Raw genomic sequence first — 12500 nt, 5'->3', positions numbered from 1 at the left:
TGTAGCAGCTTTTAATCCCAGTATAAACCAGTGTGTAGCAGCTTTTAATCCCAGTATAAACCAGTGTGTAGCAGCTTTTAATCCCAGTATAAACCAGTGTGTAGCAGATTTTAATCCCAGTATAAACCAGTGTGTAACAGCTTTTAATCCCAGTATAAACCAGTCTGTAGCAGCTTTTAATCCAGTATAAACCAGTCTGTAGCAGCTTTTAATCCCAGTATAAACCAGTCTGTAGCAGCTTTTAATCCCAGTATAAACCAGTCTGTAGCAGGTTTTAATCCCAGTATAAACCAGTCTGTAGCAGGTATTAATCCCAGTATAAACCAGTCTGTAGCAGCTTTTAATCCCAGTATAAACCAGTCTGTAGCAGCTATTAATCCCAGTATAAACCAGTCTGCAGCAGCTGTTAATCCCAGTATAAACCAGTCTGTAGCAGCTTTTAATCCCAGTATAAACCAGTCTGTAGCAGCTTTTAATCCCAGTATAAACCAGACTGTAGCAGCTTTTAATCCCAGTATAAACCAGTGTGTAGCAGCTTTTAATCCCAGTATAAACCAGTCTGTAGCAGCTTTTAATCCCAGTATAAACCAGTCTGTAGCAGATTTTAATCCCAGTATAAACCAGTGTGTAGCAGATTTTAATCCCAGTATAAACCAGTCTGTAGCAGCTGTTAGTCCCAGTATAAACCAGTCTGTAGCAGCTTTTAATCTCAGTATAAACCAGTCTGTAACAGCATTTAATCCCAGTATAAACCAGTCTGTAGCAGCTTTTAATCCCAGTATAAACCAGCCTGTAACAGCTTTTAATCCCAGTATAAACCAGTCTGTAACAGCTTTTAATCCCAGTATAAACCAGTCTGTAGCAGCTTTTAATCCCAGTATAAACCAGTCTGTAGCAGCTTTCAATCCCAGTATAAACCAGTCTGTAACAGCTTTTAATCCCAGTATAAACCAGTATGTAGCAGCTTTTAATCTCAGTATAAACCAGTCTGTAGCAGCTTTCAAGCCCAGGATAAACCAGTCTGTAGCAGCTTTTAAACCCAGTATAAACCAGTGTGTAACAGCTTTTAATCCCAGTATAAACCAGTCTGTAACAGCTTTTAATCCCAGTATAAACCAGTCTGTAACAGCTTTTAATCCCAGTATAAACCAGTCTGTAGCAGCTTTTAATCCCAGTATAAACCAGTCTGTAGCAGCTTTTAATCCAGTATAAACCAGTCTGTAGCGGCTTTTAATCCCAGTATAAACCAGTCTGTAGCAGCTTTCAATCCCAGTATAAACCAGTCTGTAGCAGCGTTTAATCCCAGTATAAACCAGTCTGTATCAGCTTTTAATCCCAGTATAAACCAGTCTGTAGCAGCTTTGATTCCCAGTATAAACCAGTCTGTAGTAGCTTTTAATCCCAGTATAAACCAGTCTGTAACAGCTTTTAATCCCAGTATAAACCAGTCTGTAACAGCTTTTAATCCCAGTATAAACCAGTCTGTAACAGCTTTTAATCCCAGTATAAACCAGTCTGTAGCAGCTTTTAATCCCAGTATAAACCAGTCTGTAGCAGCTTTTAATCCCAGTATAAACCAGTCTGTAACAGCTTTTAATCCCAGTATAAACCAGTCTGTAACAGCTTTTAATCCCAGTATAAACCAGTCTGTAACAGCTTTTAATCCCAGTATAAACCAGTCTGTAGCAGCTTTTAATCCCAGTATAAACCAGTCTGTAGCAGCTTTTAATCCCAGTATAAACCAGTCTGTAACAGCTTTTAATCCCAGTATAAACCAGTCTGTAGCAGCTTTTAATCCCAGTATGAACCAGTCTGTAACAGCTTTTAATCCCAGTATAAAACAGTCTGTAACAGCTTTGAATCCCAGTATAAACCAGTGTGTAGCAGCTTTTAATCCCAGTATAAACCAGTCTGTAGCAGCTTTTAATCCCAGTATAAACCAGTCTGTAGCAGCTTTTAATCCCAGTATGAACCAGTCTGTAACGGCTTTTAATCCCAGTATAAACCAGTCTGTAGCGGCTTTTAATCCCAGTATAAACCAGTCTGTAGCAGCTTTTAATCCCAGTATAAACCAGTCTGTAGCAGCTTTTAATCCCAGTATAAACCAGTCTGTAGCAGCTTTTAATCCCAGTATAAACCAGTCTGTAGCGGCTTTTAATCCCAGTATAAACCAGTCTGTAGCAGCTTTTAATCCCAGTATAAACCAGTGTGTAGCAGCTTTTAATCCCAGTATAAACCAGTGTGCAACAGCTTTTAATCCCAGTATAAACCAGCCTGTAGCAGCTTTCAATCCCAGTATAAACCAGTCTGTAGCAGCTTTTAATCCCAGTATAAACCAGCCTGTAGCGGCTTTTAATCCCAGTATAAAACAGTGTGCAACAGCTTTTAATCCCAGTATAAACCAGTCTGTAACAGCTTTTAATCCCAGTATAAACCAGTGTGTAGCAGCTTTTAATCCCAGTATAAACCAGTCTGTAACAGCTTTTAATACCAGAATAAGCCAGCCTGTAGCAGCTTTTAATCCCAGTATAAACCAGCCTGTAGCGGCTTTTAATCCCAGTATAAACCAGTGTGTAGCAGCTTTTAATCCCAGTATAAACCAGTCTGTAACAGCTTTTAATCCCAGTATAAACCAGTCTGTAACAGCTTTTAATCCCAGTATAAACCAGTCTGTAGCAGCTTTTAATCCCAGTATAAACCAGTCTGTAACAGCTTTTAATCCCAGTATAAAACAGTCTGTACCAGCTTTGAATCCCAGTATAAACCAGTGTGTAGCAGCTTTTAATCCCAGTATAAACCAGTCTGTAGCAGCTTTTAATCCCAGTATAAACCAGTCTGTAGCGGCTTTTAATCCCAGTATGAACCAGTCTGTAACGGCTTTTAATCCCAGTATAAACCAGTCTGTAGCGGCTTTTAATCCCAGTATAAACCAGTCTGTAGCAGCTTTTAATCCCAGTATAAACCAGTCTGTAGCAGCTTTTAATCCCAGTATAAACCAGTCTGTAGCAGCTTTTAATCCCAGTATAAACCAGTCTGTAGCGGCTTTTAATCCCAGTATAAACCAGTCTGTAGCAGCTTTTAATCCCAGTATAAACCAGTGTGTAGCAGCTTTTAATCCCAGTATAAACCAGTCTGTAGCAGCTTTAAATCCCAGTATAAACCAGCCTGTATCAGCTTTTAATCCCAGTATGAACCAGCCTGTAACCGCTTTTTATCCCAGTATAAACCAGTCTGTAGCAGCTTTGAATCCCAGTATAAACCAGTCTGTAACAGCTTTTAATCCCAGTATAAACCAGTCTGTAGCAGCTTTTAATCCCAGTATAAACCAGTCTGTAACAGCTTTTAATCCCAGTATAAACCAGTCTGTAGCAGCTTTCAATCCCAGTATAAACCAGTCTGTAACAGCTTTTAATCCCAGTATAAACCAGTCTGTAACAGCTTTTAATCCCAGTATAAACCAGTCTGTAGCAGCTTTCAAGCCCAGGATAAACCAGTCTGTAGCAGCTTTTAATCTCAGTATAAACCAGTCTGTAACAGCTTTTAATCCCAGTATAAACCAGTCTGTAGCAGCTTTTAAACCCAGTATAAACCAGTGTGTAACAGCTTTTAATCCCAGTATAAACCAGTCTGTAACAGCTTTTAATCCCAGTATAAACCAGTCTGTAACAGCTTTTAATCCCAGTATAAACCAGTCTGTAGCAGCTTTTAATCCCAGTATAAACCAGTCTGTAGCAGCTTTTAATCCCAGTATAAACCAGTCTGTAGCGGCTTTTAATCCCAGTATAAACCAGTCTGTAGCAGCTTTCAATCCCAGTATAAATCAGTCTGTAGCAGCGTTTAATCCCAGTATAAACCAGTCTGTATCAGCTTTTAATCCCAGTATAAACCAGTCTGTAGCAGCTTTGATTCCCAGTATAAACCAGTCTGTAGTAGCTTTTAATCCCAGTATAAACCAGTCTGTAACAGCTTTTAATCCCAGTATAAACCAGTCTGTAACAGCTTTTAATCCCAGTATAAACCAGTCTGTAACAGCTTTTAATCCCAGTATAAACCAGTCTGTAGCAGCTTTTAATCCCAGTATAAACCAGTCTGTAGCAGCTTTTAATCCCAGTATAAACCAGTCTGTAACAGCTTTTAATCCCAGTATAAACCAGTCTGTAACAGCTTTTAATCCCAGTATAAACCAGTCTGTAGCAGCTTTTAATCCCAGTATAAACCAGTCTGTAGCAGCTTTTAATCCCAGTATAAACCAGTCTGTAACAGCTTTTAATCCCAGTATAAACCAGTCTGTAACAGCTTTTAATCCCAGTATAAACCAGTCTGTAGCAGCTTTTAATCCCAGTATAAACCAGTCTGTAGCAGCTTTTAATCCCAGTATAAACCAGTCTGTAGCAGCTTTTAATCCCAGTATAAACCAGTCTGTAGCAGCTTTTAATCCCAGTATAAACCAGTCTGTAATAGCTTTTAATCCCAGTATAAACCAGTCTGTAACAGCTTTTAATCCCAGGATAAACCAGTCTGTAACAGCTTTTAATCCCAGGATAAACCAGTCTGTAACAGCTTTTAGTCCCAGTATAAACCAGTCTGTAGCAGTTTTTAATCCCAGTATAAACCAGTCTGTAACAGCTTTAAGTCCCAGTATAAACCAGTCTGTAGCAGCTTTTAATCCCAGTATAAACCAGACTGTAGCAGCTTTTAATCCCAGTATAAACCAGTCTGTAGCAGCTTTTAATCCCAGTATAAACCAGTCTGTAACAGCTTTTAATCCCAGTATAAACCAGTCTGTAGCAGCTTTTAATCCCAGTATAAACCAGTCTGTAGCAGCTTTCAATCCCAGTATAAACCAGTCTGTAGCAGCTTTTAATCCCAGTATAAACCAGTCTGTAGCAGCTTTTAATCCCAGTATAAACCAGTGTGTAGCAGCTTTTAATCCCAGTATAAACCAGTCTGTAACAGCTTTTAATCCCAGTATAAACCAGTCTGTAGCAGCTTTCAATCCCAGTATAAACCAGTCTGTAACAGCTTTTAATCCCAGTATAAACCAGTCTGTAACAGCTTTTAATCCCAGTATAAACCAGTCTGTAGCAGCTTTTAATCCCAGTATAAACCAGTCTGTAACAGCTTTTAATCCCAGTATAAACCAGTCTGTAGCAGCTTTTAATCCCAGTATAAACCAGTCTGTAGCAGCTTTTAATCCCAGTATAAACCAGTCTGTAGCAGCTTTTAATCCCAGTATAAACCAGTCTGTAGCAGCTTTTAATCCCAGTATAAACCAGTCTGTAACAGCTTTTAATCCCAGTATGAACCAGTCTGTAACAGCTTTTAAAACCAGTATAAACCAGTCTGTAGCAGCTTTTAATCAAAGTATAAACCAGTCTGTAACAGCTTTTAATCCCAGTATAAACCAGTCTGTAGCAGCTTTTAATCCCAGTATGAACCAGTCTGTAACAGCTTTTAAAACCAGTATAAACCAGTCTGTAGCAGCTTTTAATCCCAGTATAAACCAGTGTGTAGCAGCTTTTAATCCCAGTATAAACCAGTGTGTAGCAGCTTTTAATCCCAGTATAAACCAGTCTGTAGCAGCTATTAATCCCAGTATAAACCAGTCTGTAACAGCTTTTAATCCCAGTATAAACCAGTCTGTAACAGCTTTTAATCCCAGTATAAACCAGTCTGTAACAGCTTTTAATCCCAGTATAAACCAGTCTGTAGCAGCTTTTAATCCCAGTATTAACCAGTCTGTAACAGCTTTTAATCCCAGTATAAACCAGTCTGTAACAGCTTTTAATCCCAGTATAAACCAGTCTGTAGCAGCTTTTAATCCCAGTATAAACCAGTCTGTAACAGCTTTTAATCCCAGTATAAACCAGTCTGTAGCAGCTTTCAATCCCAGTATAAACCAGTCTGTAACAGCTTTTAATCCAGTATAAACCAGTCTGTAACAGCTTTTAATCCCAGTATAAACCAGTCTGTAGCAGCTTTCAATCCCAGGATAAACCAGTCTGTAGCAGCTTTTAATCTCAGTATAAACCAGTCTGTAACAGCTTTTAATCCCAGTATAAACCAGTCTGTAGCAGCTTTTAAACCCAGTATAAACCAGTGTGTAAAAGCTTTTAATCCCAGTATAAACCAGTCTGTAACAGCTTTTAATCCCAGTATAAACCAGTCTGTAACAGCTTTTAATCCCAGTATAAACCAGTCTGTAGCGGCTTTTAATCCCAGTATAAACCAGTCTGTAGCAGCTTTTAATCCCAGTATAAACCAGTCTGTAGCAGCTTTTAATCCCAGTATAAACCAGTCTGTAACAGCTTTTAATCCCAGTATAAACCAGTCTGTAGCAGCGTTTAATCCCAGTATAAACCAGTCTGTATCAGCTTTTAATCCCAGTATAAACCAGTCTGTAGCAGCTTTGATTCCCAGTATAAACCAGTCTGTAGTAGCTTTTAATCCCAGTATAAACCAGTCTGTAACAGCTTTTAATCCCAGTATAAACCAGTCTGTAACAGCTTTTAATCCCAGTATAAACCAGTCTGTAACAGCTTTTAATCCCAGTATAAACCAGTCTGTAACAGCTTTTAATCCCAGTATAAACCAGTCTGTAGCAGCTTTTAATCCCAGTATAAACCAGTCTGTAACAGCTTTTAATCCCAGTATAAACCAGTCTGTAGCAGCTTTTAATCCCAGTATAAACCAGTCTGTAGCAGCTTTTAATCCCAGTATAAACCAGTCTGTAGCAGCTTTTAATCCCAGTATAAACCAGTCTGTAGCAGCTTTTAATCCCAGTATAAACCAGTCTGTAACAGCTTTTAATCCCAGTATAAACCAGTCTGTAACAGCTTTTAATCCCAGTATAAACCAGTCTGTAACAGCTTTTAATCCCAGTATAAACCAGTCTGTAGCAGCTTTTAATCCCAGTATAAACCAGTGTGTAGCAGCTTTCAATCCCAGTATAAACCAGTCTGTAACAGCTTTTAATCCCAGTATAAACCAGTCTGTAGCAGCTTTTAATCCCAGTATAAACCAGTCTGTAGCAGCTTTTAATCCCAGTATAAACCAGTCTGTAGCAGCTTTCAATCCCAGTATAAACAGTCTGTAGCAGCTTTTAATCCCAGTATAAACCAGTCTGTAGCAGCTTTTAATCCCAGTATAAACCAGTCTGTAGCAGCTTTTAATCCCAGTATAAACCAGTCTGTAACAGCTTTTAATCCCAGTATAAACCAGTCTGTAACAGCTTTTAATCCCAGTATAAACCAGTCTGTAGCAGCTTTCAAGCCCAGGATAAACCAGTCTGTAGCAGCTTTTAATCTCAGTATAAACCAGTCTGTAACAGCTTTTAATCCCAGTATAAACCAGTCTGTAGCAGCTTTTAAACCCAGTATAAACCAGTGTGTAACAGCTTTTAATCCCAGTATAAACCAGTCTGTAACAGCTTTTAATCCCAGTATAAACCAGTCTGTAACAGCTTTTAATCCCAGTATAAACCAGTCTGTAGCAGCTTTTAATCCCAGTATAAACCAGTCTGTAGCAGCTTTTAATCCCAGTATAAACCAGTCTGTAGCGGCTTTTAATCCCAGTATAAACCAGTCTGTAGCAGCTTTCAATCCCAGTATAAATCAGTCTGTAGCAGCTTTTAATCCCAGTATAAACCAGTCTGTATCAGCTTTTAATCCCAGTATAAACCAGTCTGTAGCAGCTTTGATTCCCAGTATAAACCAGTCTGTAGTAGCTTTTAATCCCAGTATAAACCAGTCTGTAACAGCTTTTAATCCCAGTATAAACCAGTCTGTAACAGCTTTTAATCCCAGTATAAACCAGTCTGTAACAGCTTTTAATCCCAGTATAAACCAGTCTGTAGCAGCTTTTAATCCCAGTATAAACCAGTCTGTAGCAGCTTTTAATCCCAGTATAAACCAGTCTGTAACAGCTTTTAATCCCAGTATAAACCAGTCTGTAACAGCTTTTAATCCCAGTATAAACCAGTCTGTAGCAGCTTTTAATCCCAGTATAAACCAGTCTGTAGCAGCTTTTAATCCCAGTATAAACCAGTCTGTAACAGCTTTTAATCCCAGTATAAACCAGTCTGTAACAGCTTTTAATCCCAGTATAAACCAGTCTGTAGCAGCTTTTAATCCCAGTATAAACCAGTCTGTAGCAGCTTTTAATCCCAGTATAAACCAGTCTGTAGCAGCTTTTAATCCCAGTATAAACCAGTCTGTAGCAGCTTTTAATCCCAGTATAAACCAGTCTGTAATAGCTTTTAATCCCAGTATAAACCAGTCTGTAACAGCTTTTAATCCCAGGATAAACCAGTCTGTAACAGCTTTTAATCCCAGGATAAACCAGTCTGTAACAGCTTTTAGTCCCAGTATAAACCAGTCTGTAGCAGTTTTTAATCCCAGTATAAACCAGTCTGTAACAGCTTTAAGTCCCAGTATAAACCAGTCTGTAGCAGCTTTTAATCCCAGTATAAACCAGTCTGTAACAGCTTTTAATCCCAGTATAAACCAGTCTGTAGCAGCTTTTAATCCCAGTATAAACCAGTCTGTAGCAGCTTTCAATCCCAGTATAAACCAGTCTGTAGCAGCTTTTAATCCCAGTATAAACCAGTCTGTAACAGCTTTTAATCCCAGTATAAACCAGTCTGTAGCAGCTTTTAATCCCAGTATAAACCAGTCTGTAACAGCTTTTAATCCCAGTATAAACCAGTCTGTAGCAGCTTTCAATCCCAGTATAAACCAGTCTGTAACAGCTTTTAATCCCAGTATAAACCAGTCTGTAACAGCTTTTAATCCCAGTATAAACCAGTCTGTAGCAGCTTTTAATCCCAGTATAAACCAGTCTGTAACAGCTTTTAATCCCAGTATAAACCAGTCTGTAGCAGCTTTTAATCCCAGTATAAACCAGTCTGTAGCAGCTTTTAATCCCAGTATAAACCAGTCTGTAGCAGCTTTTAATCCCAGTATAAACCAGTCTGTAGCAGCTTTTAATCCCAGTATAAACCAGTCTGTAACAGCTTTTAATCCCAGTATGAACCAGTCTGTAACAGCTTTTAAAACCAGTATAAACCAGTCTGTAGCAGCTTTTAATCAAAGTATAAACCAGTCTGTAACAGCTTTTAATCCCAGTATAAACCAGTCTGTAGCAGCTTTTAATCCCAGTATGAACCAGTCTGTAACAGCTTTTAAAACCAGTATAAACCAGTCTGTAGCAGCTTTTAATCCCAGTATAAACCAGTGTGTAGCAGCTTTTAATCCCAGTATAAACCAGTCTGTAACAGCTTTTAATCCCAGTATAAACCAGTCTGTAGCAGCTTTCAAGCCCAGGATAAACCAGTCTGTAGCAGCTTTTAATCTCAGTATAAACCAGTCTGTAACAGCTTTTAATCCCAGTATAAACCAGTCTGTAGCAGCTTTTAATCCCAGTATAAACCAGTGTGTAACAGCTTTTAATCCCAGTATAAACCAGTCTGTAACAGCTTTTAATCCCAGTATAAACCAGTCTGTAACAGCTTTTAATCCCAGTATAAACCAGTCTGTAGCAGCTTTTAATCCCAGTATAAACCAGTCTGTAGCAGCTTTTAATCCCAGTATAAACCAGTCTGTAGCGGCTTTTAATCCCAGTATAAACCAGTCTGTAGCAGCTTTCAATCCCAGTATAAATCAGTCTGTAGCAGCGTTTAATCCCAGTATAAACCAGTCTGTATCAGCTTTTAATCCCAGTATAAACCAGTCTGTAGCAGCTTTGATTCCCAGTATAAACCAGTCTGTAGTAGCTTTTAATCCCAGTATAAACCAGTCTGTAACAGCTTTTAATCCCAGTATAAACCAGTCTGTAACAGCTTTTAATCCCAGTATAAACCAGTCTGTAACAGCTTTTAATCCCAGTATAAACCAGTCTGTAGCAGCTTTTAATCCCAGTATAAACCAGTCTGTAGCAGCTTTTAATCCCAGTATAAACCAGTCTGTAACAGCTTTTAATCCCAGTATAAACCAGTCTGTAACAGCTTTTAATCCCAGTATAAACCAGTCTGTAGCAGCTTTTAATCCCAGTATAAACCAGTCTGTAGCAGCTTTTAATCCCAGTATAAACCAGTCTGTAACAGCTTTTAATCCCAGTATAAACCAGTCTGTAACAGCTTTTAATCCCAGTATAAACCAGTCTGTAGCAGCTTTTAATCCCAGTATAAACCAGTCTGTAGCAGCTTTTAATCCCAGTATAAACCAGTCTGTAGCGGCTTTTAATCCCAGTATAAACCAGTCTGTAGCAGCTTTCAATCCCAGTATAAACCAGTCTGTAGCAGCGTTTAATCCCAGTATAAACCAGTCTGTATCAGCTTTTAATCCCAGTATAAACCAGTCTGTAGCAGCTTTGATTCCCAGTATAAACCAGTCTGTAGTAGCTTTTAATCCCAGTATAAACCAGTCTGTAACAGCTTTTAATCCCAGTATAAACCAGTCTGTAACAGCTTTTAATCCCAGTATAAACCAGTCTGTAACAGCTTTTAATCCCAGTATAAACCAGTCTGTAGCAGCTTTTAATCCCAGTATAAACCAGTCTGTAGCAGCTTTTAATCCCAGTATAAACCAGTCTGTAACAGCTTTTAATCCCAGTATAAACCAGTCTGTAACAGCTTTTAATCCCAGTATAAACCAGTCTGTAGCAGCTTTTAATCCCAGTATAAACCAGTCTGTAGCAGCTTTTAATCCCAGTATAAACCAGTCTGTAACAGCTTTTAATCCCAGTATAAACCAGTCTGTAACAGCTTTTAATCCCAGTATAAACCAGTCTGTAGCAGCTTTTAATCCCAGTATAAACCAGTCTGTAGCAGCTTTTAATCCCAGTATAAACCAGTCTGTAGCAGCTTTTAATCCCAGTATAAACCAGTCTGTAGCAGCTTTTAATCCCAGTATAAACCAGTCTGTAATAGCTTTTAATCCCAGTATAAACCAGTCTGTAACAGCTTTTAATCCCAGGATAAACCAGTCTGTAACAGCTTTTAATCCCAGGATAAACCAGTCTGTAACAGCTTTTAGTCCCAGTATAAACCAGTCTGTAGCAGTTTTTAATCCCAGTATAAACCAGTCTGTAACAGCTTTAAGTCCCAGTATAAACCAGTCTGTAGCAGCTTTTAATCCCAGTATAAACCAGTCTGTAACAGCTTTTAATCCCAGTATAAACCAGTCTGTAGCAGCTTTTAATCCCAGTATAAACCAGTCTGTAACAGCTTTTAATCCCAGTATAAACCAGTCTGTAGCAGCTTTTAATCCCAGTATAAACCAGTCTGTAGCAGCTTTTAATCCCAGTATAAACCAGTCTGTAGCAGCTTTTAATCCCAGTATAAACCAGTCTGTAGCAGCTTTTAATCCCAGTATAAACCAGTCTGTAACAGCTTTTAATCCCAGTATGAACCAGTCTGTAACAGCTTTTAAAACCAGTATAAACCAGTCTGTAGCAGCTTTTAATCAAAGTATAAACCAGTCTGTAACAGCTTTTAATCCCAGTATAAACCAGTCTGTAGCAGCTTTTAATCCCAGTATGAACCAGTCTGTAACAGCTTTTAAAACCAGTATAAACCAGTCTGTAGCAGCTTTTAATCCCAGTATAAACCAGTGTGTAGCAGCTTTTAATCCCAGTATAAACCAGTCTGTAACAGCTTTTAATCCCAGTATAAACCAGTCTGTAGCAGCTTTCAAGCCCAGGATAAACCAGTCTGTAGCAGCTTTTAATCTCAGTATAAACCAGTCTGTAACAGCTTTTAATCCCAGTATAAACCAGTCTGTAGCAGCTTTTAAACCCAGTATAAACCAGTGTGTAACAGCTTTTAATCCCAGTATAAACCAGTCTGTAGCAGCTTTTAATCCCAGTATAAACCAGTCTGTAACAGCTTTTAATCCCAGTATAAACCAGTCTGTAGCAGCTTTTAATCCCAGTATAAACCAGTCTGTAGCAGCTTTTAATCCCAGTATAAACCAGTCTGTAGCGGCTTTTAATCCCAGTATAAACCAGTCTGTAGCAGCTTTCAATCCCAGTATAAATCAGTCTGTAGCAGCGTTTAATCCCAGTATAAACCAGTCTGTATCAGCTTTTAATCCCAGTATAAACCAGTCTGTAGCAGCTTTGATTCCCAGTATAAACCAGTCTGTAGTAGCTTTTAATCCCAGTATAAACCAGTCTGTAACAGCTTTTAATCCCAGTATAAACCAGTCTGTAACAGCTTTTAATCCCAGTATAAACCAGTCTGTAACAGCTTTTAATCCCAGTATAAACCAGTCTGTAGCAGCTTTTAATCCCAGTATAAACCAGTCTGTAGCAGCTTTTAATCCCAGTATAAACCAGTCTGTAACAGCTTTTAATCCCAGTATAAACCAGTCTGTAACAGCTTTTAATCCCAGTATAAACCAGTCTGTAGCAGCTTTTAATCCCAGTATAAACCAGTCTGTAGCAGCTTTTAATCCCAGTATAAACCAGTCTGTAACAGCTTTTAATCCCAGTATAAACCA

The 12500-nt window shown here is 38.6% G+C and overlaps 1 protein-coding gene across 2 annotated transcripts in view; it reads right to left on the bottom strand.

Moving 5' to 3' along the window:
• Window positions 1-12500, bottom strand: part of pomgnt1 (protein O-linked mannose N-acetylglucosaminyltransferase 1 (beta 1,2-)) — a 50678-nt gene that overhangs the window by 13480 nt on the left and 24698 nt on the right. The gene's annotated exons all lie outside the window — the stretch shown is intronic.

Source organism: Melanotaenia boesemani, chromosome 14, assembly GCF_017639745.1.
Source record: "Melanotaenia boesemani isolate fMelBoe1 chromosome 14, fMelBoe1.pri, whole genome shotgun sequence".
NCBI classification, from domain to species: domain Eukaryota; kingdom Metazoa; phylum Chordata; class Actinopteri; order Atheriniformes; family Melanotaeniidae; genus Melanotaenia; species Melanotaenia boesemani.
Note: the sequence above shows the minus strand (reverse complement) of the source record. Positions and strands in the feature narration are given on the sequence as shown.